Source organism: Dreissena polymorpha, chromosome 1 (genome assembly GCF_020536995.1).
Source record: "Dreissena polymorpha isolate Duluth1 chromosome 1, UMN_Dpol_1.0, whole genome shotgun sequence".
Lineage (NCBI taxonomy): Eukaryota > Metazoa > Mollusca > Bivalvia > Myida > Dreissenidae > Dreissena > Dreissena polymorpha.
The window spans coordinates 74653305-74679489 of record NC_068355.1 but is presented as its reverse complement, the minus strand read 5'-3'; the positions used below and the strand labels follow the sequence as shown (position 1 = coordinate 74679489).

Below are 26185 nucleotides of genomic sequence, written 5' to 3'. Positions count from 1 at the left end.
AATTTCGTTCATTGTAACTTATATCTTGCGCAAGTTTAACATAAGACGGTATTTATATAACTCTTCATTATCTGGAACTGTATTTTCAAGCAATATCCGAATTTATTTTACCCGAATTTAGTATGTAAATATCAATATTATTAGCACCAAAAATAGGAAATATTATAACAAATTAATACAAAAAAACACTATTTTTATGTTTGATAAGAGATTGGTCTACAATATAAACCCAATACAAGTCATCTGTTTGCACAAAAAGCGTAAGAAATCAAAATTTCATATATAAAGGTTATATTACACTGATTTATCACGCTATTGTAGAATAAGCGTGAACACAAAACTGCATTTTCTAAAACATTACAACAGATGCACGAGTGCTAAAGCCTATATTTAATATTTAATAATAGAAAGTTTCTTTATGCAGTTAAACATAGAAGATAATGCCTTATCTGTGTGTTCACGTGTGTTTGTTTAAATTGAATAAATCAAGAGTTGTCGCGTATTACTCGTTACAAGGCCGTGCACGTCTGACCTTTTGAAATTTATTGTCAAAGTAAATTGTCAAAAACCATTGTGAAATATTGTTATGGGCATTTATATAGAGCACTCGGGTATCCCCGCAACATGACTTTCCCAAACAGACCTATTATGATACGCAATTACAAACACGAACATCGGTATCCTCGCTACATGGCTTTCCAATACAAAATTAGAATGGTACTCTTATAACGGATCTGAACATCTGGTAGTAGGGTATCCCCGATTCATGACTTCTCGTGCAGAACTAGAGTGATACACAATAGCGGACATGGACATCTGTTAAAAGGGTATCTCCGCTACTTGACTTCACGTGCATAAGGCCGGGTTTACATGTCTCCGCGTTCCGTGTCCGTGTCCGCGAAAAAACGAACTGGTTGAAATCTGTTGGACTCAGTACACGGACGGCAGTCAGCATGAAAGGTCGACTTTCAAGCATAGATATTAGTGAAAAAATAATAAACTTAGTAAATATACAACAAACGTATGAAAGAATTCAAAGACAAAGACATTGCATTAAAACATCTGGAAAAGCATAGCCAACGAAATGTAAATTGATGGCGTTTCAGGTAAGTGAGAATAGTAATTTGCGAATATATATCGTCTGCATATTGTACACTCTTTAATCGCTTTTCAACAGACACAGTTTATATTCCAAACAAGATATAACGCTAAAATAAGTCGCTATTTATGTTCTTTTTTTGCCTATATATATAAGTTTCACATATAAGTTTTGAAGTATGTCTAATACGAATAAATCAGTAATGTTTATCAATATAATTATAAGGTTTTTAGAATTTTAGAATCTGAATTAATAATTTTGTTCGACGGTTTCTTATGATGGCACGTACATCTATCCAGTACCAATGTCTGCAATCCGTCTACTAACATGCTGTACTGCGGTCATCACAAAAAATGTGTGCTCTTCTAATAACGACATCTTAATCCAAGTACCACCTCGTTTGGAATTGGGTTTTACACGGAAAGGCTAAAATAATAAGCGGATGCATGGACTAGATACTCCGTGTCCGTATACGGAACGCGGACACGAAACGCGAACGCCGAGCACGGATACGGAAACATGGAAACCCGGCCTGACTAGAATGATACGCAATAACGGACATAAACATCTGGTAGTAGGGTATCCGCGCTACATGACTTTCCCGTGCAGAACTAGAGTGATACGCAATAATGGACATGAACATCTTCTAGTAGGGTATCATCGCTACATGACTTTCCCGTGCAGAACTAGAGTGAAACGCAATAACGGACATGAATATCTGTTAGAAGGGAATCACCGCTAAATGACTACACGTGCAGAACTAGAGTGATACGCAATAACGGACATGAACATCTGGTAGCACGGTATTCCTCTTACATGACTTTCTCGTGCAGAACTAGAGTGATACGCAATATATACGTCATATATTTGTTTTGTTGTTTACGCTCAGTTGAATTAAGGATCAAACCTGCACAGTCGTGTTTTGCATATCAACTCACTCAAAGTACACCATTATACCTTCGTGAAATATTCCATGTATATATTGCATGCTCAGCACAAAATCGCTTTTGAGTACCGTTACTAAGTTATAAGTGTATAAGGTGTCCTATATATTGGTTGCACTCTATCCCTAACCTGTGACATAACTCAGGGACTGTTTGTATAGGTCCGTGCATAACTATATCAAAAAGAACACAACTTTTATTTAAATGATTTTCATTTCATTCAGGTTTATTTTTCATACATTGATTCACAATATAAAATTATTGCAAGCAATTAATAACATGACTCAACATACATACAATTTAAACTATGCAAAAACATTGTCCATAAGTGTTAAGCTAAGTTTTACATACCTTACTAATTACCTTTCAGTACTCAACAACATCTACAGTATCACAAAAACAAGCTGAAGCAAAGCGACACCACACACACAAAAAAATTAACAGGGTAAATCGGTGTAACAACAATTGATTGGTGTATGTACTAACACCATTTCAGCAACAGAAAAGCAAAGGGGTGGAACCATCAACCTCTTAATTGCTCTTAAATTGTATTGTCCAAGATATGTTGAAGTCTATACTAAACAAGATATGTTTGTGAAACACTAGGTCCCACCCATATATTTGACCTTTGACCTTGAAGGATGACCTTGACCTATCACCACTCAAAATGTGCAGCTCCATGAGATACACATGCATGCCAAATATCAAGTTGCTATCTTCAATATTGCAAAAGTTGTGGCCAATGTTAAAGTTTGACGCAAACAAACCAACAAACAGACAGGGCAAATATAATATGTCCCCAAGTATAGACTGGGACGTAAAAAGGACATAGCTTTTGAGACATATATATCAATTGCTTTTAAAATTGTTATATATATGCATGTATTTGTGATAATAGTAATCTGAACATGATTGTCAGTTTATATATATATTTATGATAATAGCAACCTGAACATGATTGTTAGTTTAATTATTTCTGTATACGACCACCTATATGCAAAGAAATTATAGATGAATCTATAAGGAATAGTTTTCTCTGTAAATTCTAGAATGGTTTATCCTTTGGAATAATGTATGTTTTAATATTGGTATGAGTATTAGTACAAGTTAGAATTAACCAATTATCGATCCTCTTTACACAACAAAATTATAGATGATCTATTCTGATCATTGTTCTCGTAAAATAGCAACTGTTTCATCATTTCAAATGACCTTATGAGAATACTTGAGGCAAAAGCCATCTGTCCACGTTTCAAGTTTCATAAAAAAATATGAAGAACTTTGAAGTTATCGCAGGATCCAGAAAAGTGTGACGGACTGACAGACAGACTGACACACGCAGACAGACTGACACACGGAGCGCAAACAATAAGTCCCCCCCCCTGTTTCACCGGTAGTGGACAATAAATATTGAGTTAACAAGATGAAAAAGATCAGACAATAAATGTGGCCGATAAGTGTGCTTACAAAGCATAAGTTTTTAAATTCCGCTCACTTTCCAGCCATATTAGCAAGAAAGATACTGGCGTTTATTTCATAGTTATATTCGCTCTATATATATCTCGACTTTACTCGCTGCGAAATTTCCTAGCGGGATGACCTAATTTGGGCTCCACTAACAAAATTTGCGGGGAGAAAAGTCGATATATAAAGCGAATTTAAATACGAAATAAATGCCAATCACCTTTTTACTGATATGGCTGGAAAGTGATTCAAGTAATTCACTACTGAAGGCATTCCAGTCATATCTCCCAGATCTCCCAGAGTAAACCCTGACTTTGCTTTCTGATTTTGCTCAACTGAGCACAATGTGAGCTTTTGTGTTATACAACCAACGACGGACAAAAGGCGATCACAAAAGCTCACATTGTGCTCAGTTGAGCTACCAGTTGAGCTACAAACAAGAGCATTTAAAAAGCCATAGCACAGTTGTTTGTCTTATCTTAGAACACTTATTGCGAACAATTCAATTGAGACAATTAAGACAATATTGCTTTTGAGTCAATGATGTCTTTTAAACATTTAATTGTCACCATCAGAGTCATTGTCACTATCACTGTCTGTAAAATCCTCATCACTGAGTATTACATCAGTTGGTTCAGAGGGTTCTAACTCGTATTCTGGTAAGTTTCCATAATTTATTTCAGAAATACGAGCCTCTTGAACGCTGGTTAGACCAACCTTTTGTGCAAAATCAGAAAGCAAAGTCAGTGTTAAGTCTGGGAGATATGACTGGAATGCCTTCAGTAATGAATTAAATTTCATTTCCACATAAAGCCCTTCTTTGATGATGACTGGCATGTCTCCTTTAACATTATCCAGGACCTTGTTTAAAAGACCTGAATGTTCATTGGAAAAGAAATGTAATGTTGACTTCATTTCTGAAATCAAAAGTTCCTTTTCTTCTGCAGCTCTCTGTGTCATGCAAAACAGGCGAACAGCTTGCTGTTTTACAGACACAGGCACACTGGTCCTCCAAGCACCTACATCTGATGACTTCAAAATGTCCCACAGCTTGCTGTCGCACGACTTTACATCTTCAAATGACAAATGTGTCGGCATTTTAACGACTTCCCCGCCAACCGCATTGTACAACGACAGCTGTTCTCTTATCTTTTTGTTGCTTGCCCAATCTTATGGCTACAGCTTGTCCTCCTAAAAGCAACATTATTTTTTAAGTTTTAGTTAACTTTCAAATGACTCCTAAAAGAAAGGTAATGAATGATGTGACAATTTAATTAGGAAATACTTTTACTGTTTTTAGTAACAGAGACCTAGATCTCAAGCTAAGTCTGCATATAAACTACCAGCACACTTAACTGTACAAAATACCCACATGAACACTCAAATTATTTCGAGGAACATTCTATGTAATGTAACAGCTAACATTGCTTAACTGGTCCCAAATGTAATCCCAAACTTAATGTGCAATACAAGTTTCATCACGATTGGCTCATGCAAACAAAAGTGATTGTCTGGAACCCACCTGCTTGTTTCCCTTCTTGCCCAAATGGCTCATATCTCAATAAATAACCAGGTTTCCAACTTTGTTGATTAGACAAAAATAATGAAGTATATTCAGTAATGAAAAACACACTGAAAGGTCTAAGGAAGATATTTGTATTACATTAAGGTGACAATAACTTGTATCATATAGAAATGGATTTTTATACTTACTTGCATACTTTTTCATTAAATCTAACAAAAACAGCCTCTCTGCAGTGGTCTGTTGAAGGGTCTCCAGTATCTGAAGTCTTAGTTTCTCTTGTGCAGTCTTGAGTGTCCGCAGGTAATCAACATTTGTTGAGTCCCATTTGACACCAGCCTTCTTCCCTTTCTTTTTCAGTTTTGTCTCTAGCCTGCATTGGATAAAATTACATCCTATTGATGTATATGTTCTTGTATGTAAGATTGGCATTTAAAGGTGAAATGACTTTTTAAAGTAATTATTTTATACACGCATTAGGCAAAGAATCTATAACATGCATTAATCTTTGACCATTTAAAAACTACTTGTCTGGGGGTAATTTACATATCGTTATTTTTATAAGTGGATAGAGTTTAATTTGCCTTACTTAGAGGACAGAAAATAGAACAGAATGTTTAGATAAATAAATAAGTATCAAATGGAAAAAGGTCAATTAAAAAAGGCCATGCATAATATATACATGCAATATACCTTTTCTTATCTTTGTTTACATCCGTCGCAAACACACCCCTAAAATTAAGATTTCATAAAATTGTTAGCGATATAATTATATATTTAACATACATAGAGCATATGATTTTTAACCACTGGCCACTACAGGAACATTATGTAAATGTACTATGTATCTAACAAGAGCTGTCAGAGGACAGCGCGCTCGACTATTCAAGTGCTTGACAGTATAACGTAAGACAACATGGGGAAATTGTTCAAATTATTCAATAAGGTCAAGTTAATAGTTCAGGTATATTTTCAGGTGGGGGTAGGGGAGGGGGTTGAGAGGGGGTATAATGTGGGGTGTGGTCATTTATAAGACGATCAAAAATAAAAAAATGAAGAAAAAAAATATTTTTTTGGGGGGGGTTGGGGGTGGGGGGGGCAGGGATTCAGGGTTGGTGCGTGGGGGATGGTTTGGACGGAATCCATTGTGGTATTCATACAAGTGTTGTTTTGTAAAAGTATTAATAAAATCTGATCATAAATAAAGAAGTTATGGCAATTTAACTAATTTATTCTTTTGACATTGAGAGTCAAGGTCATTCAAAGGTCAAGGTCAAATACCTTGCCAGGTACAGAACCCTCATGATAGTAAGAAAATATTTGAAGTTTGAAAGCAATAGCTTTGATACTTTAGAAGTCAAGTGGATCTAAACACACAATTTAACAAAATATTCAATTACTAAGACAAAAAAGGGCCATTATTCTTACAAAATGCTTGCTTCAGTTGTCTGCTCTTGTTTATAGATTGGGGTCATGTTGGTAAAGAAGTTTGCAAAATATGAAAGCAAACTATAACATTTGCACGCTCACGCTAACGCCGACGCCCAGGTGAGGAGGATAGCTCCACTATATATATTTCATATATAATAGTCGAGCTAACAAACAAAACAAAATCTCCCCAAAAAACATTCTGAGAAAAAAAGGGTTAAGTGTTATGATTGAAAACTCATTATTCTTGCACATCACAACTTCATTTATTTTTTATTTATCCACAAAGAGACTGGATGCTAACTAATAACATTACTTAGAATCTGTATAAAATAACGTAGTAACAAATGCATTATTCCTAATAAAAGTACCTGTATTTTGTTAGCTCCTACAGGACTAGACAATACTCTTCAGCAGGTGACAAGGAGTGATTTTCTGTATTAAAATGTGAAGTGCAAATCATTAAAACACAAAGACCATGTTTAGCAAATTATGTGGCTTGTAAACACTTATTGAATTTCTGTTAAAACAATTGAATGCTGCGAGAAAATGAAAAACTCACTAAGCTACTTATGAATCAAATAATTATCATATAACATACCAGTTGATTTGCTGCGGATACACTCAACCCGCTCATAATCTATCCATTCCTGTAGACATTCAGTTGTTACTCCTAATCAACAGAACAATTTAATAAATATTTGTGAACTTACACAGAGAAAAACAATAATTATTTTAAATTCATCAACATTATTTAAATGGTTCATTTTGTTATCGGGACATTTATAGTTTTGTTTCTTCTGATTTAACATAAAGTCTTTCAATTCTATATTGTTATGCACAAACATTTTGTTTTTTTTAATATTGGGACAATATTTTCTGAGATGGCAATTAGTCGAATTCTGTCAAGCCAGCAATTAAAGGTGTTCATCTCACAACTGGTATTGACATGTGCATCATTTAATTAAACACTGGAAACTGCAAAACAAATATGGGATGGTAATTTTATATAATGACACAAACACTTGTAGAAAATCTGCATTTGTCCATGTTTTCTTACCTGCAAAAGGTTCCAAAATTTCTTGAAGAGCCTCCTTGCTTTTTTTTCTATATCCTCTGCTCTAGCAAGCTTATCAGGGAGGGAGAATCCTGAATAAGAAAATACCCAGAAGTTTAAATTGTCACAGAAAACTAGCATCCATTTTCAAAAAAGAAAACACCTTTCATGAGAAATTGACAGTCAACACTTCTAACGACTTCGTTGAGGGAACAGTAAACTGCTATCTATCCTTTCTTTAAAAGATTAATTCAAATCAGTGGTAAATACTAGCACATGGAGTTTTGTCTCCATCAGTAAGTAAAAGTTAGCGTTTTTCTTTTCATTATGTCCTCTTTGTTTCACATCATGTTACAAGACTGACAATATAACCCTTTATCTTAGGAATTGTATTATTTACAAAGTCAGCTAGCAAGCCTCTGTTGGTTATGCGAGAAATCAATAAAACCAATGTATTGAATAAGTTTCACAATGATTAGGCAAAATTGTGACTTCTATTGTGTTCGATCACAAGGTTTCTCTCTAGTTACATAAGGAAAACTGCCCCCCTCCCTGGCAGCCATGTTTTTTTTACTGATTGGGATCATTTGCGAACTCGTCTGAGATATATATATATAACCCTTTACCACTTAGATACGTATTTTCACGCATTTGTAGTTCCTTATAAAATAATATTTCATTGAAGACCTTTCTTACTAGATTAAAGATTTTAAGACTTCATATCTAAACCATAGATACTGATGAGCAGCAAACAGCATAAAACATGAACAGGCTGCGAGTTACTCTCAGGCTTTTCTGGTTTTATGCTGTTTGCACATTGCCTTTTTGCTTCTAAGCGGGAAAGGGATAACCAATCTTTTCAACAAGTTTCATGATGATGGGGCAAAAAATGTGACTTATAGTTTTCACAAGCTTTTTTAAATAGATAAATATAAGAAAACTGCCCCCCCCCACCTCCCGGCAGTCATGTTATTCAACTGACTGGAACCATTTTCAAACTCAACTCTCATATCAAGGAAACATATGTTCTGACCAAATTTCATGAAAATTGGGCCAAAAATGTGACTTCTAGAGTGTTCACATGTTTTCACTATATACATATAGAGAAAAATGTCCTGCCCACTGGCAGCCATGTTTTTTCACCGATCTGGACCATTATCTAACTCGTCCGAGATATCAATAAAACCAATGTTTTGACCAACTTTCATGATGATTGGGCAAAAATTGTGACTTCTAGAGTGTTTACAAGGTTTCTCTATAGCCAAATAAGGAAAACTGCTCCGCCCACTGGCGGTCATGTTTTTCAACGGACTGGAACCACTTTTGAACTCAACCATCATATCATTAAGACAAACAAAGTTACATGAAGATTGGGCATGAAATGTTACTTCTACTGTGTTTACAAGTTTTTTCTTTTTTGACCTAGTGACCTAGTTTTTGACCCGGCACAACCCAGTTTCAAACTCGACCGAGATTTCATTGGGACAAAGCTTCTGACCAAGTTTAATGAAGATCGGACAATAAATGTGGCCTCTAGAGTGTTTATGAACAAATGTGAACGGACGGAGGGACGGACAGACGTCGGACAAAGAACGGTCACAAAAGCTCACCTGAGCAATCAGGTGAGCTAAAAAGCAAAGTATCAATTCATTGATTAATATTTATTTTAAATACTGTAATTGTAAAATGGTGGGATAATTTTCTGTTACAATCACTATTTTTAACATTACCTCATAACAAGCTGGACATTTGGATCCATCATCGTGGATGTTTTCCATTTGGTAGATAAAATGTCGAAATTCATCGGCTGTTCCTCCTACAAGCACTTTGTACAAATCTTTGACCTAAAAATATAACCGTGATTTATCCCATTTATTCAAAATTTATTAAACATGAAAATATAGAGACAAAACCAACAGTTAAAGCAAGCTGTAAGAACTTAAAATAAACGTTTAAAGGTAAACTAAAGCATACACATAAGGCAATTACACATTGCAATTCAAAATAAGGCTTGTCATAGGATCTGACATATGCCCCCAATGTGGAATATTGTCGGTGCAGTGTGAACTTTTTTGTGAAACTTTTCCAGATGTTAAACTTTGTTCTGTGTTAGCGACTTCAGTATGGTGTTTCCACTTACATACTTATATTCAATCATCCATCCATTCAGCATAATTCCATGCTGTCTGCTCTTAATCAAATTGAATTTGATAATTTTCATATCAAATAATAATGTATGTTAATCTATAAAATTGTTAATAGCCACTATAACACATAGGGTCTTTCTGTAATTATTTGTGTACAATGGTGAGACATACTTTTAAAAAGTAGAGCATAAAAATGGAAGGGGGATGGTACATATTTAACAGAGAGGGGCACAAAAATGGAAGGCTCCACCTCCTGCTTTACTGATACTAGTATAGCAAATCATTCACATGAATCAGTAAATCAAATATTTATACATAAATTATTTTGTAAACAAGCTTTATTTTATGTATTAACTACATATAAAAATATTATACTTTTGTGTTACTTCAAAAGCAATTCAAACAAAAATCCTGTACAAACATACAGGGTGATGAATATATGTCTTCATGTGCTTTGATGTCCACGCGTCTAATGCGGAGCAGAAACTTTTAAATGACACCGAGCTTTCAAGAAGAAGACCACATAACCAGCGCATGAAGTCAAAGTGAAATGCCACGTTTGGAAATTTGGTTGAAGATGGCCACAGGTTGAACCTAATCAAGCGTACAGCTTCAACTTCACACTTGCAAAATTGCAGGGTCTTCAAATGCTGTCGACCTTAAAAAAGATTACAAGGTTTTTAAAAAATACTTATGGTTGTTAACTATAAAAGTGTTTTAGTAATTGCAAATTGGCAAAACCATGATTTATTGGGATCATATAACTCACTTTAACTTGCAACTTAGTTGTAACCATGCTGGGCATTTCCAGTTGTAATAATTAGTTACTTGGCTTTTAATGACCCAGTTTGATACAGGGTGCATATATTAATATTGGCGAGAATGTAGCTAGATTCCAATATAAGTTGACTACTGTTTAACACAAAGTAACAGGACAGCAAAACAACCTGCAACGAATCTTTCGTACCAAGTTACATTATAGGATAAGAACAATGCAATGATCAGTGTGAGACATGACAAGATCAGAACAATTATCAGCATGAGACATGATAAGATAAGAACAATGATAAGCGTGAGACATGATAAGATAATAAAAATGATCTGCATTAGACATGATAACATAATTACAATTATCAGCATGAACCAGGATAAGATAAGAACCATGATCAGTTTGAGACAAGATCAGAACAATTAGCAGCATGAGATATAAAATATGAACAATTATCAGCATTAGACATGATAAGAACAATGATCAGTGTGAGACAATATCTGAACAATTATCAGCATGAGACATGATAAGATAATAACAATATCACCAAGAGACATGATAAGATAAAAGCAATTATCAGCATGAGACAAGATAAGAACAATTGTCAGCATGAGAAATTATAAGATAAGAACAATGATGAGGGTGAGACATGATAGGATTACAAAATTACCTTTATCATCCACGACCACAAGTTTTTTCAGGTAAGTAGTGCTACAGGAATGGTCATTCAATTTCCAAGCCTCATCATCATCAATGAAAGAAAGGTAAGCCATGTTCTGTAAAAAAAGGCATTTAAGACAAATGCTCAATAAGCATTTAAAAACACCTGGCAGTTTTAAAGTTCAAGATAACAACAGCTTTTGAGTTTGATGGCAGTTGGAACTGGTTGGTTTTGAAACCATGTATTGAAAAAGACCACATTTGTAATACACGTATTTGTATGAAGCTCATGTAATGATAATTTTCTAAAATGGTACTTTGAATATCTCTTAACACATTCAAAGATTTTTTAAATACATGAAGTCATACCACTTTAAGAAAAAAAAGTACACTGTCTTAGATGATTTATGTTCAAATTCAATGATATGATAAATGCTTTCTCTTGTATTTGTTAACATTGTACCTTCCAAATGCAGATGAGGATGTTTATGCCTCAACCGCAAGCATGTGAGGCACGTAGTCTCCCATGAACAGCAATCACAACACCTGTACAGTTCATCTGTGGAGAGACAACAATCAGCACATTGTCGCTTATTGGGTGTCTGCATTTGTACATAAGCAGACATAATTTCTGGAGATATACTTTTCCATTCTTCAAGACGTTTGGCCTTTTCAGTATCGTATCTTATATTTTCATCTGCAACGCATACATATCTTTCTTTAATATTTTGAGGAGTTTCGAGTTGACAGTAAATATTATTGATTATAGACAAATAAGTAGACCTCAATTATTGTATTCTCAGATATTCCAAGTTTTTTTCCATGATTTTGTGAGGACCCTGGCCCACTAACTTTTTTTTTTGAGTTGCGAACTTTTCAATTTTTTTTTTTCAATGAGTCGCAAAATTCTGAAACATAATTGTAGTGTGTGTTTTTTTTTTATACATTTCCACACACCCGTGGTATGGGGTACTTTCCCACTTTAATTAATATCATGAGTATGTATCGTACGATTCCCTTATTTTGAGCATGACCTAATTTATATCACTTTGTTTACATTAAGATTGCGGCTCTCATGATGACGTCACATGCATGCGTTCCGAGTATTTTGTTTTACTAACATTACTCCGCTTGAAAATATAAACTACAGACACAACTAAAATAAGGGAAAAAAAAGTTTAATTACATTTACAAATCTTACTTCAACTGTTATATTCTAATTGTATGCCGATTCCGTTCATGTTTTTGCTACTCATCAATAAACTTGCACAGAAATTGCAGACCACTGCGCTTGTGTAAACACATAATTTTATGTATTTGTTTTATTTTAAAGAAAATTCTTTTACTTTTTCACAATTCCCAGAAAATGTTGCATGGAAAAATCTTTGCAGGTACATCACAAAAATAGGTGACATCCCTTATCCACATGTTCAGTGGGTATACACTGTCTCGATTTGATATTTTTATCAAATTTTTTAATAGTAACACATATGCCAAAATTTTATTTGAACAAATTGCGAACGTTTTTGTTTTTTCCAATTCTTGGAGCTTTTTGTGTGTATATGTTGCTTAACAGAAGATCTACCGATAAAACAGAAACTTGTTAAATGGTAAATAGAAGTTATAAAAAAGTTAAATTAATCTTTCAGTTTCTCTAAATTTGTTCAGTGAATCGAATTTTCTAAGTTTAATTGACATCATGTCTATTGCAATCGAGTACTATAGCTTTTTTAATGTAACCTTTTGACTCAAGGTAGACAACGCGTGTAGTGTATATTATTTGCGGATGTGCATGGAACTATCGACTTTGCGTAGTTTAACACGCTGTAAATAAACAATTTTTACATGGATTTAATGGGAATGAAATAAATTGTTTGAGGTACATCGTTTATTGCGGCAATGTTTGAATTATTTCAGAAATTATTTTATTTGTTTCCTTAACCGCTTGACTGAAGGTAATTGGAGGATATATTTATACTAGCTGTGTGATCTTATAAGGTAATGTCAGAAGTTGTGCGACAATGCTGGGAATTAAAAACAAGAGCAATGCATAACGGGTGCCACACTCGGCTACGGGTGCAGTTTTGAATAAATGAAGGCTTGTCAGATTTTTTTTTTTTAAAAAAGGTTACAGTGACCTTGACCTTTGACCAAGTGACCCCCAAAATGGGTGTGGCACGTAGATCTCATCAAGGTGCATCTACATATGAAGTTTCAAAGTTGTAGGTGGAATCACTTTGATTTTAGAGCAAATGTTAAGGTTTTAGCACAACGCGGACGGCGGACGGCAGACGGCGGACGGCAGACGGCGGACGACGAGCTGGCTATGACAATAACTCTGGTTTTCTCCGAAAAACGCTGAGCTAAAAAATGATCCAAATATCAGTCTGGAATAATAATTAACTTCAGATTTTTAAACTTTCCTTAATACTGTATCATTGGTTTTGGAAACATTACTTTGTGAATAGATATATATGATCACACACACCCATAAACCAAGGACAGCTGACATGTGACTAGAGCCGGACGGAGGCTGGAATTAATCTCAATCAATGCACCAATTAGGTTGTTGTTTACTTACCAAATGTAACCGAAGTATCTACGTCTGATACTGAACTGCTATTTGTAGTACAGTTAGCAATTAAATTTGTTTCTGGTTTCTCATTCTCAATCTGAACTTCTGCAAGTTCTTGTGATTGCGTTCCAAGCTTTTGCCTATAGTCAATATAAATTGCCGCCATAGAGTCTTTTGATGATTTTTGCTTTGGCAGACTCTTGGCGTCAATAGTCCACTCTATCTTTTTAATAGCGAAAGTTTTCCTTCTTTGTCTATATTGATGCGCAAGGAATTTGGTGCGCAACATTCAAGACCCGATATCAGACAGTTAATATCAACGGATTGCAATAATATTTACATACCTGTGTAGATAATTCATTTCTCAATAATGTTCCGTAAAAATTATGTAATGAATCTTTCAATTTTGCACGCCTGACCAATTTAAATCAACACACTACTCACATTTTCCATTCCAATCGCTGTGCCCGTTGTATACCGCAGGTAGATTTTAATCGATAACGCAGCCTATTACACTGTAATGCCTTCTTCTGATTGGTTGATATTTAAATATTTCATAACATGACGAGAGGTCAGTGATTGTATTGTGATTTAAGCAGAAGTTAAACTGAAACAAATTATGCCTTTTAACTTCAATTCGACGCTATTTGAGGTAAAAATGGACTTCTTAACTAAAACTTTATGAGTTGGTTATGTTATGTTGCAATTTTAAGGATATTGATATAATAGCATTGTATTCATTTTTCGTTATGGTTTTTACAGACCGGAGTCACGCCGGGTATGCGAATACTTCGTTTACGGATGGCACTTCACTAACAGAGAACAACAAACGCCACGCGCTAGAGGTAAGTTCCTCTGTTTTATTTAAAGTTATATCCTAAAGATTAATTTTTAAGACAAGACACATGGTCGAGTTGATAAATGGTGTATCCTTTTGTATTGGGAATACACAATTTCACGGAAGAATGGAACAGTTTTGCCCAAAAAATAGAAAATTTGATCGGAAAACAGCATAAACTGGATGAACAGTAAACATTTTAACAAAATAAAACTACTTAGAATTATTGCAAGAAATTTTTTGCTATTCCAGCTTGTAGAGTAATCACTGTGCTTCAAATACTGAAATTTTGATAGCATTCAATGAAATATAAACAAAGATAGTACATTTTGTAATAGGTGGCATACATAAAGTTGCAGCCACTTTGTTTACCGATAAAGGGCACTTCAGATTACGGAGACTTTCAACAAAGCGGGCACTCTAATAACTGAGTTTTATCTTCTACCTCAAATGCATTTATTTATATTATGGCTATTCATACGAAACATTTTTAAAATATATTTTTCAAAAATCACATGACTATTAATTTATACTATGTTTATTATAATTGCAATTTTCAAATAAGATAATATTTATTATTAAATAAATGTGTACGGATAATGCGAATCAACACAATCGTGTTTAATTTTACTTATAGCAGTGCTCTAGATAACGGTAGTGAAGGGGTCTTTATGACGCAAATACACATTTGTTCTTCATAAAATCCTATGTCGGTTGTGCTTATTTGAATCGCATCATCAAGACGATACTTATGCGTAGCAACAAAATTAAAAAGAGAATGGTAAAACTCCCTGTATTTTGAGCCCTGCTTATAGGGAGCACTTCCCTTTACGCAACGCTAACGTTTGCTCGAAGTGCGATTCACCTGACCCTAAATCACTGTATTGGTTGAGTTTTAAGAATCACGGTTAAAATTAAATCGTAAAATCAACTGATTCTGGAAAAAAAGGAATGCGTACATAAAATGTTTAAATGTCATATTATGGAGTCAGTACTTGGTATACCCACACAAACGAAGTTTAGGGTGCTATATTGGATAGAACTTCATATGCAGCATGTGTTGTGTTTATATTAAAAAAAAGACGGATATGCATAATTTTTACACCACTATCGTGTGATTAAATCAACCCCGCCCGTTCTTTTATTGCTATTTTCGTTTATTGGCATTGAGCCAAAAAGTTCCAATAGAATTTCGAACCTGCATCGCTGCTGATATTAATCTCTGAGAGGCAGTTTAAGCAGAGTGATTATTCATGACATGCTATCTAATATAAAAGAAAATAGCCTTAGTACCTTCATTTGGACATAAAGATAAATGCTTTAGATCAACCGCTTAGAACGTAATTTAAAATATATGGTCATATAGATTTTAGACATATCCAATTTGTTTAACATTTATCTTTCACATTTATACCAAATCATAATCATATTTCAAAGGGATAAGAACATGCTTCGGTTATTCGTTTTTTATTTGCGTACTAAGTACATACATTTTTATTTATTGCCTGATTACTTTAACAGTATTCCACAGCGAATTCTGCATTTTTGATTCAAAAAATACGAGTGTGTTATATCTGGAAAAAAGTGTCTAGATGTCAGGAAACGAAGTGCCATTGTTTTTTAGATGATCGGTAAACGAAGTGCAGATGAAAAATGTGCATGCGACTCTTAAAACATTTGAATTATCTCAAATACATTAGTAAACTAAAATGTAACATGTTGTAACATTACTGGATATATTGATCTTTTATTTCGAATAGTAAGCACGTTCTTGATTTATTTCCAAGTATGTTTATTTTGTTTAAATATGTACTGATCATTCAATTCATGCTGATTATCGATGAAATTTTATCGTTTTTTTAAAAATAATTCACCGTTTTTCCGCGAATTTCTTTCTTCGCGATACGAAGTGCTATTCCATTAATCACCCAAACAATATTCTGTGTCTAAAAACCAAATAAACAGAACAAAAATACAAAAAAGCTGAAGAACTCACCTCTCGCGCGTGGCGTTTGTTGTTCTCTGTAAGTGAAGTGCCATCCGTAAACGAAGTATTCGCATACCCGGCGTGGGAGTTTCAGCGTTCAGATTTATTCTGAACGCGAATTATTTCAGCTACTTTTGCCTACTGCCCCACTTCTCGGTGACATGTAGGCCTACTGTTCGCCGGCTTTTCCCCTTGTACACAGTTTTAATAGAAGCTTCCGGATCATTGGCATGATGTTTAGTTAATTTAGGCTGATCACTTTATTATCCCATAATTATTTGTATTCTATAATTAAAATAACACAGACACGTTTCTTCCGCGAACGCCGGTACGTCAGCATTATCAGACGATTGACTGTATAAGCGCCTTTCAGAAAGGTATAATTTGCGGCCAGATAAGACTTGACGTAAAGCTGAAGCGCAATCGAACCACTCCAATAGCTTTTAAATGCTTATCACTGCGCAGGCAAATTTAATTAAAAATAATATCATTTGTAAAAAAGAACAGCGATATCTCGAAAATATTTATTCATAATACTACATAACCGGAAACTATATATTTTATATAGTTATTTTAAAAGTAGCACTAAACTGAATTCTCGTCATAGGTATCAAATTGTGCTTAAATCGTGTAATCTGCTATAATTTATTGAAACCCAACATCCAGAGTTCATATTCGTTCGAGCATTTTAAAGGCAGGAAATACAATCAGCTATGCAATAACGGCATAATTCCTCACACGTGGCACACCATTGTCCGCCAAATGAACAAGCACCGTTTAGCGACAGCATCTTTTATTAGTGTTGGCAGTATTACTAAAATTTTACCGCGGTAGGAAAGGCATCTTTTATTATTAGTAGTAGTAGTCTAAAAAGTCTAATAAGTTTCTACTAGTAGTAGCTAATAAAACAGGATCGGGTGTTTAATTACACCATGCTCTTTAATTTCACATGTATATCATACCAAACTTTATATTTCGTTGTTTCCTTTCCTAAGTTAATGATGCTATGTGTACGGACGTGATTTTACAATCCCATGTGCATGAACATATACTTTTTTCTGTTTTGATTATTGTTCTTTTTTTCTCTAATTCAATAAGCTAAGGCATGTTTGTTCGTTAAGTACGGCAATAATTTCGTGATGATTCCCGATCGAAAGTGGGTATAAGCACATAGTCGTAAGAGCACTTGAATACGTGAGTTCGCCCATGAACACATGGTAAGGTTAACTAAATCTCCGCGATATGACCTAATATGTGTTTAAAACAGCAAACAATATCCAACACACGAATGTATTGTCAAACATAGTATGTGCACTGATGTGGCTCTGTAATACGTGTTTGAAAAGTTTGTTAAATATGCAAAATGAGAAGGCACGCAGAAGAGCGAGTATTACAAATATGATACGGCTATTATGCTGTTTATATACCATAGTCGCTAAAACGTTTACAAATGGCAGGTTCGAAATAATTCGTTTTCTTTACACTCATGATCGCGTTGAAAGTTAATTATACACATTTTAATTCGCAATTAATTTACTGATTCGCGACAAATGTCAAATACAATACAGAAAATGCATAGTTGTTTCATTGATCTATAAACATATAATGGATTGAATATAACTGATTTAAAATTAACGTTTTCAAACTATTATTAAATCTTTTCCAGAATATGCTGTCCTATTTATAGCTGAGCTTCCTATACCTTTATCAATGATAATCAGCGAGGTATGCCGATTAGAAAAATCGAGCTATCTCAATCGGACTGGCTCGGTCTTTTACATAGGTTGAAATTGTGAAGAATATTTTCATGATATGATAACTTAGACGATGCTTCGCAGCATCGTCAAAAAGAGAACACACACTTTCGTCAATTAAAGGGACCTTTTCACGTTATAAGGCATTTATTGAAGTTTGTAAGTACATGTAAATGCTTTATATTGACAAATGTTAACATTGGATCTAAAAGATCCAGTAAAAAAAAGAATAAAATTAAATAAAGAAAAAAAGATAACCCGAAACTTGGCTCGAACCACTGACCCATGGAGTAAAAGTCTAACGCTAAGACCACTCGGCCATCCGTGCTCATACATACGGAATATTACGCTAGTCAATTGTTCCAAGAGTTTGTATCACTCGAGTGGCTTGTGTGATGACGTATCACACGAGAGGCGGAGCCTCGCGTGTGGTGCAAAATAGCACAAGCCACGAGAGTGATACAAACTCTTGGAACAATTGACTAGCGTAATATTCCGTTTATTATATACAACAACTAACGAAAACACTTGACAATTGTATTTTTTACTTTAACAAAACTGACAAAACAATGAATAAAACGGTACGCCATAGTTTATTTAAGACACGTATGAATACAGTTTATGTAAATTAACGTGTAAACATTCGAACCGGGAAAACAAAGGTTTCCGACACGCTTACCTTAATGACATCGTTAATCCAATGTTTATAACAATTAAGTTGACAACTTTAATCCGATGTTTATAACAAAAACGTTCAAACAATATGCACTTCCACTTCTATCTTCCATGTTTTTTTCCAAACTTAGTTTAAACCACACTATTTTATTGTATTCCTATCGAAATATAAATTTATGCATGATAAACACACACTCCAAAATACGTTTTGAATTCGTTCGATGTTTTTAACCAATAGTTAACTGTTAAAAAACACCACGTCCGACAGGTCCTTAAATTCCATAGAGTTTAGATAAGACTATTGTGTTTCGTCACAGAAATGACGTCACACGATGTACTACGTAATATAGTTCGTAATATAAAAAAATATATTTTCGGTGCGCGTAATGTGACGTCATTAAATGGATCGAAGTAGTCCGGCTAGTATGGTAATACGGAATTGGAAACAGCGAGTAGCGTAATACGGGATTTTCAACGATTGATACAACCTGTATTTTGTTAAAAGCATTAAACAGGTATATAATAAAATGAATGATGTATTTGATACTTTATAGAGACAATCCTCGTAGATTCACAAAATATAACGACAATAACAGAACTCTCCAAACTATTCATTCGGTTTGCTCTGCAACGCTTTATAATTTTCAGGTTTTTAAATCGTCAAAAGATGTATATAATTGATATTATAGAGCATGGTAAATGTCCAGTATAACTGTTTTCTCGCGTATATCATAACTACAACGAAATTTGCAAATCTGAAACACTTTTTTTTATTTTGTCAATTTACAAAAACTTGAAAATGTCCCTTTTAAAGGTACTCCAAATAACCTTGTATGTACTTTACTTCACATTGTCCAAATTCGACGTTGTGATGCTTAAATATGTGGTGCTAATGATTTTCAATACTGATGTTATATGTGGTATTTGTGAACGTTTATTGGTGGTATTGGGAGTAATTAGCACCAACTTAGGCACTTTTTTAAGATATATCATTATATACATTAACAAAAACTGCACAAAGTGTAATATGAGTCAAATGTCGTATGACAAATAATATACACGTGATACTGTATTATTCTTGCAACACCATATTTGAAAAAAGTCACATTATTTCAGTAAGGGTAATAGTTTCATATACATAAAAAATATTGACATGAATGTGGATTTCCTTGAATCATACAACGTATGATTTTATCAAGTTCAATAAGCACTCCAATTAAGCTTGAATGGTAGAAAAAGAACTATCCTAAACCACATGGGTTTTGTAATCAAAATGCTTTTTCTACCGCTGTCCGGGTTTTCTAATATCTGTATCACGTGAATAGGCGGTATTATCGATCGGTGATTTTGCTAATGATCCATTGTATGGCAATAGAAATAATTAATGGACCTAGTTCTGATAGCAAGATTTCCCTCATTGAATGGCCCCGATCTCTCAAAAACACTGTTCCGGTTGTAAAAATGACGGGCTTGAGGTGATTATTTTCATGATTTTTACTACTATTAATTAAGTTGGTGATTTCTTTCACATTAATATTTCTATTTTATACATGAATGCACATACAATTTAAATTTAAAGCTTGCAAATTCTTATGTCATGTGAACAAGTGGTAAAAAAAGTGAACAAGTGAACAATTAAAAAAAAAGTGTCGCATAAATGGATTGCGATGTTTGCGTAAACTTGAACAACGGAAATGCAGACTTGACAGTACTCACGAGGAAGGTCAGTGCTGATTTCGATAGCGTCATCCTCACAATCTTTCCCCGACTGGTTCTGAACCTATATTTGCTTTTGCTGCTGTTGAACAGTTGTTTGTAGATCAAGTATATGTTTCTGCAGATGCTCAATGATCGGAGTTCTATAGAGAGGAATTGGTGACTAACAACTTCTTTAAAATTGTATCCGTTGCTACACATGCATTAGTGCAAGGCAAAACTTTGTTTTAATGCTTAATATTGACACAATAAATTATTTGGAAAGATAAAGATTTGCAATATGTTATCCTTAAGAGAAAGAGTAACGTGTGTTTATGCATTATAACGACCGCTTATTCATAATTTTCATTATTTGAAAGGCGGTTCTAAGCTTCTAGGTATGTTCTGCTACGCGAATATAGAAGTGTCGAGAAAGCGACAAGATTTTATCCACCTACATATTACTGGGTTATCTACACTACAAAATGACATATCTTACGATTTGCACCCGTTACAAACCTCAACGACAAACGTATATCAATCGAAGGATCAAACGTAAAGTAAAAACTAACAATATGCAGCGGTTTTGCTTGTTTAGACAGGTCGTCGTCGATGAGATAAAACTTTGCTATATGTTGTCCCCGAGTAAGCAGAAGATGCAACCCCACCGTTACGATGAATAACAGAGCCATGGCGATTCAGTGCTAGCGAGTTGCCGTTGTGAAGATAAAATAGCGAGTTGCCGTTGTGAAGATCAAATAGCGAGTTGCCGTTGTGAAGATCAAATCAAACCAATTGTTGCATGAGCAGGGTAGTAGTAGTAGTAGTAGTAGTAGTAGTAGTAGTAGTAGTAGTAGTAGTAGTAGTAGTAGTAGTAGAAGTAGTAGTAGTAGTAGTAGTAGTAGTAGTAGTAGTAGTAGTAGTAGTAGAAGTAGTAGTCGTAGTAGTAGTAGTAGTAGTAGTAGTAGTAGTAGTAGTAGTAGTAGTAGTAGTAGAAGTAGTAGTAGTAGTAGTAGTAGTAGTAGTAGTAGTAGTAGTAGTAGTAGTAGTAGTAGTAGTAGAAGTAGTAGTAGTAGTAGTAGTAGTAGTAGTAGTAGTAGTAGTAGTAGTAGTAGTAGAAGTAGTAGTCGTAGTAGTAGTAGTAGTAGTAGTAGTAGTAGTAGTAGTAGTAGTAGTAGTAGTAGTAGTAGTAGTAGTAGAAGTAGTAGTAGTAGTAGTAGTAGTAGTAGTAGTAGTAGTAGTAGTAGTAGTAGCAGTAGTTGTGAAGTAGTAACTCCAAAAACACAGACGATGCCGTATAGAAAATGAGCTTAGAAAAGACTTCACTCAGCAAAGAACGTGAAAACAAGGAGCATCACAAAGGGACAGGAAATGACAAGAACGATGGCGGATGTTTATATAAACGCGCATTTGGAAAATTGATTTATTTTGTTCCGTGTTAACAACGATGCAATACAAGTGTTGAGATGACGACCATTGACAAACCGATGGTGATGACATGTCCCCTTCTAGTTAAAACTCTAAGGTTGCAAAACAGTATCTTTATTGCTGATGAACAACAACGACAAAACATCGTGTGTTGTTGCCGGGTTTGACTGTGGTATGGGTTGGCCCATGTGGATGTCCTGTTGTCATCGGGATTATGATAGTGGGAAGATCGTCAATGCTAAAAGTTCCAAATGTCCACGGATCGTCCCGGAAAATAAAGACCGTCATGGGACTCCGGCTTAGGTCTTAAATATATTATACATGGAGTACATAAGAATAAACAAGACTTCCAGAGATGCTTTTTACCAAATCTGGATATAAAAATAGCGCAAATTACGTATGACGTAATGCTTCATTATTTTAAAATATACATTTGCTGCATCCTTCCTTACCATCGTAAATCTGATTTTAGCGACGCATCTCGATACTCGAGTATCGCTTCTAAAGTGATGAAACTTTACAAACATGGCAGAATGATTAACCATCATTTCAGGTCAGATTGTTTCATCATTAACATAGTGAGATTGAATTTCACAATAATTTTCATATGGATGCAAATTTCCAAAATATTTTTAACAAAGGTAACGCATGGAAAATGCCAGCTTCAACTTAAAAATGGATAGAACTATTGGCACACACAAATAAACACAACGTTTGCTTCTAATGTGATCGCTTTATATTATAATACCTGTCCACATATGTTAATTTTGGAATATCTTTTAGGATCGATTCTACTTACTAAGATGACTTAAAATAATATATTTTTTTGTATAAACTGATTATCAAACCCTCAAACATTTTTTTCCAATTTGCAACGTAAATATTGGTAGTTGGTACTGTTCGTCAGTTCTCTGGTGTTTTGTGACATGAAAGTTGTGTCACGAGTTATTAAAAGGGATTGCTAATAAAGAGATTAACATTACAATAATATAACTTGTACCTGAACATGTGCGCGTTAATATGTGTGTCCGGTATTCGTCTGCATAATCGGGATAATCGCCAACTTCATTTGAACGCAACGTGCTAATGAGGGGGTTTTTGGGGGTCGAGCGTCGTTCGTCATGCGTCTTAAATTCTTACCTCCTGAACTCATAAGAGACCACATTCATGGTATAGTCTTCATATCAATTTGACAGAACGTTTGTCCTTCTGAACTATTGCGCGATTATGAAACTTGAATACAAATGGTAAAAACTATGCCTCTATGATATGTCTTCATACATCTTGGTAAGAAAATTTAAATTTAAATGATATCTCGGCGGAGTTTGAACATATATCTTAATAGCTGCCAGCAGGGGGAAGTCACATATTGTGTTAAATATTTACGAACCTTACTCAAAACGTCTGCACGTATGATGATTATAGTTGCTTAGCGAGACTTCGACAATTATTCCTTTCCGTGGACAGTGAAAATATTTAGTTTGAAAAAAAGCATGCTAAGAAAGTCTCTATGGCACTTAAGCCAACAGGAAGGAATCCCGTATTTTTGTATTTTTTTGTATATATGCTAAAAAATACGGGATTCCCTCCTGTGCTTAAGCCGCGTTCGAAAGAGATTCTGGTTTGAAGAAACATGGATATTACGGAGGGGGTATTCTCATAATATATCTGTTTTTTTTTCCAATCGCCATGACACTTGCTGTAAACATGTGTCCCTGTTATGGCTCTGTTGAGTTCGGACATGGTTATAGTCAATTGAAATGCATGACCCATGAGTCGGGTCGTACGGGCTGTGTTATGTTTTCTTACTTGGCTATAGCGAAACTTTGTAAACGCTATAGAATTCACGTGTGTTGTCCAGTTTCTTTGTAAAATTTGCCTAGAGCATATGAGTCTTGTTCTGAGAAAACTGGGCTTTGTGCATGTGCGTAAAGTACCATCCCAGATAAGCCTTTGCAGTCCGCACAGGCTAATCAGGGATGACACTTTCCGCCTAAATTGGATTTTTGCGAAGAAAATACTTCATTAAATACCCCGTCACACCGGACTGGCGTCCTTACTGCGTCCTTGCGACGACCCAGGTCGCAGTGAGGATGACATAGGCGCCGGAGGAACGTAGTAAGGACGCAAGAGGACGCAGTAAAGACGCCGAAAATTGCTCAGGACGCTAACCCACGGCGACCACTTTAAACATGTTCAAAGTTGTCGCCGAAGTCCGGCGTTTTTACGGCGTTCTGTTAAGAACGCAATAGTCGTAGTAGGGACATGGTAGGGTCGTCGTAAGGTCGCCATGGACGTCGTGTGGTCGCCGCTCAAGCCCACAGAAAATGAAAATTAACTGCCAGGCGACCGTACGGCGACCTTACTGCGACTTTAGTACGTCCTTTGTACGTCTATTGCGTCCACAGAACGCCTATGGCGTCCATACTGCGACTTCATTGCGTCCTTACGGCGTCTATTGCGACCCTACTACGACTATGGCGTTCCTACTGCGACCCCAGTGCGTCTTTAGGGACGCATTAAAGACGCCGTGAGGACGCGTAGAACGCCATAAACCAGGACGCTGGTGTGATGGCAAGGCGAAAACAGCATTTTTTACCGGAAAAGTCATTGGCGTCCTTACTACGACAAACAGAAAATTCCAGAAACACAGTCTTAGGTCGCCGTAAGGACGCCAGTCCGGTGTGACGGGGCTATAAACGAACAATGTCATAAGAGCGGAAAGTGTCGGAAAAGGCTAATCTGGGACAACACTTGACGCACATGCATTATGCCCTGTTTTCTAAGATTGGATTTTCGGTTGAGTACGATAATGGTCCCGGTTCGTTGACAAACATGGCCGCTAGTGCGAATCCCGGTTTTTCGTATGAGTTATTAGTGAAAACTAAAACAATCTGCTAAAAGTCACATGGTGAACAACACGTGTTCTTATGATGTCTTGGCTAAATTAAAAATTTGTTCGATACGTTAAAACGTTTAAACACAGGGGCAGGGTAATTATATATGTGTGTGTCTCTTTGATAAAGCCTAGAATGAGTATTCTGAAAGTTCACACTTTTTGTTCAATCGGCATTAAACTTTATCAAACCATTTGTGCTCGTAATCTCTCAGATAAAAGAATTGTTCTGGATAATACACGAGTTCGGCAACCGCATTTACTATACAAACTATAAACTCAGCTCCAAACACTTCGGTTCCTTTATGTAAAAGTTAAGTGACTAAGAACCTGTTATTTTGATTAAACGTTATGTAAATCAAAACATTAATTCCTCTTCGTATCAAGATCACGGTCAGGAAACGTTCGACATTTATAAGTTTAAAAAAAAACTGTCACATAGGTTTGGTTTATTTCTTCTTGAAACATTATACGAAATACTCGTGAAGGATTATTAGCAAGTTCTATGTGTAGCCATCCTTATCTTTAAAATGTTACACACTTTCATAATCTTAGTTATGATAATGACTTTAATCACCCCGTCCATAACCATCAGCACAAGAATCATCGAAAACGTCGGACAGGCGGACGGCGGATATTTTTTACTCATGTACTATCAATTTTGCACATAAGAGATTTGAAAATAAAACGGATAGGCAGTTGCCTCACAATTTCGACAGAATACATATAATTATACCGCACACTCTGTGGTAAACAATATTCTTATTTGGTAGTATTTGACATCTTATTGCAATTCCGCCTGTCCTGTTAGACACTTTCTCCCAGAAGGTGTTATACGGTCTATATTGAATTAACATAGGTCAATCTTTGCGTACACCTCTTTATAAGCAAGAAAATAACAACAACTAAAGCAACAGATAATAAAGCCAGTGCAAAAAAAAAATATGTCTTTCAAAATAATTTAAATTTGCACATTACAATTTTGATTTTCATTTCCAAACTAAAATAAAAAAGTAGAACAAAATCATATGACATTAACGGATTGACATAAAAATGTATGCCAAAACGCATCGAATACAAATTAGCATTGATGTGAATACGCGTACTACATTTATTGGGAATAGCAATTGGAAATGCATAGTCAGTGCTTGGCCGAATAACAAATGAGTTGCATACTGAGAAAGCTGGGTTGAATGCATGTGCGTAAAGTGTCATCCAGGGCCCCGTTTCATCAACGATCGCATCGC

At 35.2% G+C, this 26185-nt stretch overlaps 1 long non-coding RNA gene across 2 annotated transcripts; it reads right to left on the bottom strand.

Annotated features, from left to right (window-relative positions):
• Positions 1-3283: 3283 nt before the first annotated feature.
• On the bottom strand, positions 3284-13803 carry LOC127835512 (uncharacterized). Of its 2 annotated transcripts, none has more exons than XR_008028548.1 (11): positions 13672-13803; positions 11554-11787; positions 11101-11206; positions 10087-10319; positions 9245-9358; positions 7518-7606; positions 7059-7130; positions 6829-6892; positions 5723-5761; positions 5221-5402; positions 3284-4698 (listed from the first exon to the last, which is right to left on the bottom strand). It is a non-coding gene; the product is annotated as an uncharacterized LOC127835512 (long non-coding RNA). The 2 variants fall into 2 exon arrangements; XR_008028547.1 differs by having other exon boundaries at positions 11554-11649; positions 13672-13787.
• Positions 13804-26185: the final 12382 nt, after the last annotated feature.